The following is an 8,957-nucleotide window of genomic DNA, read 5'->3' on the forward strand; positions in this document are numbered from 1 at the left end:
GCAGATTTCCGAACAGTTAGGGGCATATGTATGTGCGTACCTCAATCATTCAATGTCTAGCATTTAAGGTTTTATATATTTACATCCCTTGTCTTGCATAATGCAGAACATACACATGCACATAAAAGTTTATATACACAAATGGGCACAAATATAGTAAATAATTAGATTTTCTGTATAGATTGAAATAGAAAGAGAGAAAGGCATGGGATATTTGAACTTCTGCATTTAATATGATATATGATTGTTGCTGTTGAATTTTTGATGTAAGTGGCTTAGCAGAAAAGTGAACTGTATCTCATGAAAATACTTTTCATTTCACATTGCCCTTTTTAAAATGAGTCTATTTTCAAATTTTTGTATGGTTTACACCTGTTTGACAGGATCAATGTTTCATTTCAAGCTAGTGAGAGGTGTGAGTGGCTTAGAGACGCAGCAATTTGCTTACAGTTATTCATTACAACTTCTAGTAGTACCCAGAGCTGTTACTGTCTTTTCATTGTTTTGAGGGCTTTGCATTATAAAACAGAAAGAGTTACGCAACTGAACTTTATTTTTGTAACTGTACTGTTGGAAATATTTGATAATAGATGAATAAAAGCTTTGTAGAGCAGTTTGAAATAAAGTGATATGTAATTAGATATTTGCCAAGAAGTGAAAGAGAGTGCTGCTTTGTATTGGTTGGAAGTAATTTTACTCAAATGCGGGGTAGAAGGGATCTTCATGGATACATATAAAGGAACCGCATACATACATAAACTTTACATACACACTGATATCATCTTGTGGATAAAATATCTGAACAAAATTTCTGTTTTCATATTTATTTCCTGATTCCAACATAGGTAAATAGTTAAATTCTTTGTAGTGACTTAATGTCCCATTGGGAAACCCAGTTCAACTCCTGTTCCCCCGTGTGGACCCAAAGTGACAGTTTAAAGGTCTGAGCAGTGCTGAGACGCTGTGTTGGGGACAAGGTGAGCTGAACCCCAAAATGCCTCCTAATGACTTTTGTTCAGACACTAAAAGTTAAAATAGAAGTGGGAATTTGCTCCACTTAATTGTTTTGTAGGCACCAAATTCGTCCAGGGCATGTTTTGGGAAAAAATACCTGGGGTGGTATTTTTTGTCCTGTTGTGTTTCATGCATCTGCCTGTGAAGGTGAAGTCCCCACCTGCCTGTGCCACCATGTAGCAGCTGCAGAAACAGGAGCGGGGAGGGACGCCGGGGTCCCCAGCAGCACTGTCAGGGCTCCCAGGGCAACCTCATGGAATCAATCCCTGCAGTTTAAAGGTGCACGAGTACAGGCATTTTATAGTGCTTTTTTTTCTGTGTCAGCAGCTGTGACAGCCTCTTCCTTTTACAACCAACTCCCATGACAGGTGTTTCAGGAACTGCCAGGCTGGGCTGCCTCAGTTTCTTGTTTCTAGCAATGGCCTGTGCCACACACTTGGGGAAAGGTGCAAGAAAGGCTGGCAGTGGTGGCTGGTGAGGACAGACTACCTCTCATGGTCTTCTCTTCTTTGGTGCCATTTGGTAGCTGCTGAGGGCTGAAATTCTTTCCTAATCCTGGAGGAGTTACAAGTATTTCACCAGAGTATTTCATAACGAGGTATGCAAAGGCTTCATATACTGCTTTGACCATGATCTGAATATCCCCAGTTAATTAATTCTCTTGTTATGACTAGTCTGGCCTAGAAGTCACCGGCATTTCAAATTCCAAAAGGCGGTGTTGCTTGGTGTGCTCCATTTAGGGATGAGCATGCTTTGAAGACTGTATTTGGACCCTCCTCCCTCATACTGCATGACAGTGAAGGGTATTAAAAATTGATGTTTGCATTTGATCCTCTCTTCAGCTTAATGTTGCTGTGGAGCACTCTTTTGGATGGGGGTATTTATTGCTGTTTGCTTTTCACCCTTTTTCTCTCTTGCCCTGAACTGACACGTGTCCTGCTCCTAATACCTTGCAAATATACTCACTAGGTAACAGAGAAACAATGCAGGCTCTTGCCAGTTGTCAATCATATGATCAAAGAGCACAGCACTGTATGTCCTAGGTCAGCGATGAATTTACATTCAGTTTTGTCTAGCACTTTCTTACTCTGGACATTAAAAAGAGTATTTAGATGTGGAAAACTGGAACCAGAGGGACTTCTGTGACAAACTTATGAGATTAAGTCCTTGAGAGGTTGCTGCAGAGATCATTGCTTTTTTTCCTGAGCCAGGTAGGAGAAGCAATGTCACCTTCACCACTTTACCCTGCATGTGACTTCAGTTGATCTTGACCCACAGCCAAGATGCTGAGTGCTAGCTTTATGATTCAAGCTATGGCATGCTGAAGATGGGAACAAAAATGTAAGACTTCAGATTACACTTTGGCAAGGTCCATAAAATTCAACATTAAACCTCTTTAAATCCTTTTGGTTAAAGCTTCATCTTTTTTAAAGGTTGATGATCATTTGATCATCATAATGAGTTACTGCTGCAAATAAAGACCATAAATTAGACCACACAAGAGATAATATTTGTTCTTTCATGCTTTTTGCATGCAACTTTTAACTTTTTAACTTTAGCTTTAAAAGATTGTTTTACTCACATGGACGGAAGACTTGCCCCACTTTCCTCTTTAGGAAAAGAGTCGAGATGCCAGCTAATGGACAACTTCTGCTTGTACTGAGTTGAGACCTCTATTACAAGCGGTTGTCCAGTGGCCTTGGTTTTAATGTATTTCCAGTACGTAGGACAGCTAGGATGCAAACAGTGCTCCCTAGTTTTGCTAAGGATTTATTTCAGACATTTTAGGACACAAATACCTGTGGGAAGGAAAGATTCACCTTTTGGTATAAATCAACTGTTGCAGAGGTATCCATGAGGTGTCCATGAGCTCATGTCTATGGCATTTCTATAAGGAACCTTAGGCTAACGTGTGCTCAGCTCACTGTACTTTTAACATTATTCCCAACAGCTTTCCCTCCATCCTTTTCCCTCCTCTCTGGTCATCTCCCATGCTTTGATCTTTTCCAGTCCCATGTCCCTGCCCCTCTAACACTTGCTAAAGTTCTCTCTCTGCAGTCCTCCCAGAAGCTCCTAGTCTCACTGTCTACCAGCCTTCAATAGTATCGGTTCATGTTTGACATTGGATGGACCTAGACAAAGTTTTTGCATGCCTTTTGTCCAGGACAACTCAGCGTTCAGTGTACTAGCAATGCCCACATATCAGCTTTTCACTTTTCCAGTAACTGCATCACATATCTGTGTGTAAGGTACACCTCATCTCTTTCCTCTTGCTAGACATGAATGTTTTATAGCTTTGTACAGAAATTTTTCAGCAATAGAAATAGAAACACTGATGTCAGTTCTTGATAAGTAACTCATATCAAATCACATCCCACTGGTAATCTGGCATAGCTCTTTCTTACAAAAGTATTATATGAATGGATGCCCAAAATAACATTTGGTGTTATTAGGAGTATCAAGGTCTCATCTGTAATAACAATAACTACTGAAAATCCTGCAGGAATAAAACAGATGATGGTTCTTATATAAAAAAAACCTTGTGAGTTTCTTTTCAGTTTCCTTGTGTGACACAATTTATTGAGATTATTCCAACCTCATCATTAAATGTCATCAGTGTTAATATAAACTTCAGAAAAACTAATCTTCATGAGGGTTTTCAGATCTTTTCTCCAGTTATAAAAATCATATAAAAGTCATTTCACAAATGCTGAAATAAAGCAAAAATTGCATTGCTTTCTTTCATAGTTCCTCTGTAAATTTTCCCTGAAACCATTATATCTGCCACTTAAAAGTCAGCATTAACCACTGTGGTACCAGACATGTTAGCATGAAGATTCAATTTAGTTGTTAGGAAAAATTTTGGGAGTGTGAGGGCAATGAAATAAAGCAATACATCGCTAGGAAGGGTACACATTCTTCACCCCTGGATGTGTTTGTGGTCAGGTTAGAAAAAAAACAGGAATCATTCTAGGATGGATGACCTTGCCTTAGCATAGAGGCTGCATGAAACAATCTTTTCAGATTTCTTCTATCCCAATTTTATTACAATTTTATGTTTTAGCATTTCCTATTGTAAACATTTTATAGGAGTAATAAGTAATAGTAAGTAATAATTGCAGGATAGGAGCTGTCAATAACCATTGAAACCTCTAAGTATAAGAGAAATAGTGTGAAAACATAAGAAAAGACTAAAATAACTTACTAGTTTAGCTAACTTAATTGAAATGAAATGAAATCCAGAAAAAGGAATCTGAAATAAAATTCTGAGGAGACCATTAGAAACTACGTGGTGCTTTTGTTCACAACTAAACACCCATTGATTGGTATATATGTTTATATATACATAAAACATATGTACATGTAGCTAGGGATCTTTATTTGGGATGGATGTTAGGGCATAATTATATGAACGTGGGTTCCATAAGTTACCTTTGAGACAAACTTGACTATCAGATCATAGGCTAGAGAAGTGAGCATTTGGGTAATGTTGGTTCTGCCCTCAAAATATTCTAAGGCCCTGCTCTACATAGCTGTGCAAGAGAAAGCTGTGTTAAGTCTGGCAGGGCTCTAACTGCTTAGGTACAGTTGGGAATCAGTTGGGGATGAAGAATCAGTCATTTGCCCAGGGAAGTGGTTGTCACCATCCCTGGAGGTATTTAAAAGATGTGCCAAGGGACATGGTTTAGTGGTAACTTGGCCGTGCTAGGTTAATGGCTGGACTTGATGATCTTACAGGTCTTTTCCAACCTATGTTCCTAGGATTCTATGATTTGGAAAGGTATTGTCAAGCTGAAGCTAAGAAAGTAATCTGATCCTACTTGATTTTTGCAATTTAATTTCCATAACTGCTCTCTGGAAGTGACAATGTGCTAAGAATGAAGGATTCTGCTGCTCAGAAATTATGAAGTAAGCCCTGGTAGAGAGGGAAAATGCAACATACCTGTGTGGTTCACAATTCTTTCTTAATCGAGTGCTTGCAAGATTTCCTAGAAGGGGGGAAAACTGTGCGTTTTTTGCAAGCTTACTGTTGTTTTGGCTTCACTCCCAATTGCAGCAATAAAATCTCCATCCAGGGAGAAAAATTCAGTGCTCACCACAGCCACTAGCCTGAACTGTTGCTCTCAACTTTGATTAAGTCACAAGTCCTGCTCTAAAACTGCTACGCAAAGAAGGCAATTGTATGTTCACACCAGATCAGAGAGCGTGAACTTTCCTTCACGTACCGTTACATGTCACAGCTGTGACAGCTACTCACACTGTGGTTCTGCATTAAATATAAGACAGAGGGCACTATCCTGCAAACAGCTGGTCTAGTCAACATACTCATTCCCATGGAGAGTCATTAAAGCCAATTCTGTGCAGGATTGTCCGCAAGGAAGTAAAACTGGTGGGTGAGGCAACCAGGTGGAAGAGCTTCCAAGAGGACTCATTCTCAGAGCTTGCTGCAGCTCTGCACACTGCTCACAGAAGCCACTGCATAAAATTTGCAGTGCTAGCAGGGATTAAATTCTCTGTGCCAGACACAGCCAATTTTAGAAGCTTATCCTTTGATTTCTTTTCTTTCTTTTTTTTTTTCTAATCATAAAGGGCAAAGAAATTGATAGGCAGCAGTTAGGCACAGAACTATGCCTAACCAGGCAGTCTCTATGTATTAGATTTCTGTATACAAATTCATAAGCAATGATGACATTTCAAGGGGTTTTCTAGAATTTCCATAACCTTTCTGTCTGGTCTGCTGTGTATAATAACGGAGACATGAGTACATGCACTATAACACCAGCATGGCTGTTCCCCTGAAATTTTGCCTGTGGTCCCATCCATCTAGCCATTTCTGGATACAGAAATCCTAGAGAAATATCTGAAACCCTCAGAATCTATCTGGACAAAATTATTAGAGCAAATATGTTGTATCAGAGAAACCGTAGATATACGAGAAGCCCAGTTGTTGAGGAAGTATTATTAAAATGTATTGGATCTTGATCATGCACGTGCAATTACCTTGCATTGCTAGTAGGGAGACAGCAAAGCAGAGCACAGCAAAGAGAATGGCAACCTCCTGGCAGCCTGCTGTCCGTATTGCTTTATGTGAGGCATGAAGCGGCACCACAGCAAATAGATAAAGCTTTGTTTGAGGAGAGTGGGGAGGGGAAAATTAGCCAGCCCATGGGTGAGCTATGGTGGCAGCTGAAGCCAGAACATTCCTTTTCAATTGACTTTTCCTGGCATGCAGCTTCTAATGTGTTCTCCCCTAGAACTGCAAGAAAAACCAAGGTGGTTTTAATATCTTCCAACATGAAAAAATAGGAGGCGTTACCATGCCATTCCATTGCTTTATTGGCTTATGGAAAGAAAGAAAGAAGAATTTCTTTTGATCCCACACAAGAAGAACCATGTCTGTTTCTCATTTCAAATTCAAACCCCATGCCCAAGGAAAAGGAAACCAAACTTGCGGTAGTTCCATCCAAGGACATGTAGGGACACATACATAATGCCTGATTTTACCAAGAAACGCTTCCCACCAAGTCCATCCCATACAGAATGGAGTGGAGGTGGTCTGTTCTGACATAATTTTGAGTAACTTCAGCTTATTGCAATAAAAAGTTTGGTGTGAACATTGTACCCTATGGGTGTAATTCATTAGTAATTTTGCACACTGATTAAATCTCTTGGGACACTGAATACTGAGTTTCTCTTTCCTTTGAATCCTTTTAAGTATGCTCTTTCAATGTAGCTCATCTCAACAGTCTGCAGTTAGCATCTCAAACAAACCAGTAAGCATGAAGGTTTGTGTATATATGCAAGAGCATGTGTGAGAGACGGAAAACAAGGGCGAGAGAATGGAAGGGAGAAAGAGAAAGATAAAAGGGGAGAGAAAGATAAGGAGAAGGAGACAGAGAGAGAGGGATAAGGTGAAAGAGAAATAGAGAGCAAGAAAGGAAGTGAGACAGAGGAAAAGAAGAAAGAGAACTGTCAAGTGGGAGAGTCTGCTACCTTTTACTATGTCTGTCTTGCATTTATTTTCTGAATCATGTTGAGAAAAACCCATTTTGCCTTATTGTAAAGAAAGCACCTGGGTAAAAGGATGCCCTTTAAAGAAGTACAAGGACTTTCTGTAAGAACACAGTACGCATGTAAAGTGCTTGCTCGTCACTTTATTGAATTCTTATCCAGGCATTATTTAAACTGTTTCCATATGGCACAGGTCTTTTTTATAAAAACCCACCCACTCAGATACCATATTAAAAAAGGCTATCAGGTTTCTTTGGCATTGTCTGATTCACAAATCCCTCTTGGCTGTAAGCCAATAGGTTTGTCTGCTCTATCCATCTAAAAATAGGTGCTCCTCTCAGGTTTTGCTAATATTTTACCTGGAACTGAAGTCAGGCTGCCAGAGCTAGAGTTACCCAGTTCTCTCTCTAGTCTTTTTAAGGATCACAACATTTTTGTTCTTTTGCTTTGTCTCTTTTCCAACTTTTGACATTTACAGAAACTTAAGCATTCTTCTGAACATGTGTAGAAGTGTCAGCATTGCTAGAACAATTGTTTGCTACCACCTCTTTAATCAGAGCTTTGGCTTCTTTTTTCATTATTGTACCCTTGTAAGAATTAGAGTTGATGAACTCTAAATCTCTTGTTGCTGTTATCCTCTTGCATCAGCGCTCTGCTGTCCTCCTCTACAGATCAGCAAAATGTTCTCCTGTTTCCCAGGTCCCGTGTAATGTAAGATGTTCCATCTGTTTTTCTCACTTTCTCTTTTTTTGATGTAACTGGACTAGGCTGTAACTTTTGGGCACAACTCTGAGGAAGAGGTGGTGAATAAGCTGGGCTAGGACAGGAGTGAGCTGGCGGTCCGATTTGGAGGCAAACCTCTGAGCAGGAGGATCCTTCTTGTATCATCCTTGCTTCCAGGAGTTAAGGAGAAGAGAACAGTAATTTGTCACTAATCTTCTTTCTCACACTAGCTTAGCCACTCTGCATGGCAGATAGTGGTGAGGGGACAGAGCCAACCATTGCCTGTCTCTTACTCACCAGCTCCAAGTTGGCCCTGCTGAAGTCTGCTATCTGAATCCACAGACCCAACTGCCCCTGCTGGGTGGAAAAGGTTTCTCGTTTCTCTCTGCAGACATTTAGTCTGAATTAGACAGGAAGAGAAGTGCCTAGTTTAGATAAGTGCCAAAGCTGCAGTGATTATTCAAATTTTGTCACAGCCTCTTGGCTGGAGCTATCATGAAACCTCATGAAATAGTTGATCTTGAGTTTTTGGCACAGTATGTGCTTATAGCTTCTAGCAGGGACAATAGAAACAGCTACTCTTCCTCCAGAACTCTGGCCATAGCCAGCAGTGGTGAATACAGGGATAAATAAAAATTAAAAAGACCTTTAAAACAGAATGCAGGAAAGCCAAGGGGTGTTGCAAAAGTTTGAACCCATTCCTATTTTATCTGACTGCAGCTATATCCTCTCTGATTTCTCCACTTCCAAGAGCATAGTGGCTACTATGCAAAGTAGCCCTTGCCTACGGCTGCCCAGACAGCAAGTGTCTCCTGTCTTGCAATTCCAGGGATAGTATGAAGACTTCCATCATGCCATCAGCCTGACATCATCAGGAACGGCAACTGCTTGTTTTCTTTGTGATATATTACTCCGAAACAACGCAAATGTCAACTGGCTGCCTGCACATATTACTCTGGGAGAAAACAGCATTGCTCTGAACCTCTAACTTAGTTTGTGGGCAAACTGAAATTCTTATATCTTTACAAAATTAGACCAAAGTAGAATATTGCAAGCCAAGGAATAATTAAAATCAAATTTGCTTCTTATTTCTTGTGCCACCTACCTTTTCACACTGCTAGGACGATTTTCCATACATTCTTACCCTTGGTCCCAGCCAGTTTCACCTCTCTTGTGCTGGTCCTGGCCATTGGCATGAGGCTATATTC

This window comes from Numenius arquata, chromosome 2 (genome assembly GCF_964106895.1).
Source record: "Numenius arquata chromosome 2, bNumArq3.hap1.1, whole genome shotgun sequence".
Taxonomy (NCBI): Eukaryota; Metazoa; Chordata; class Aves; order Charadriiformes; family Scolopacidae; genus Numenius; species Numenius arquata.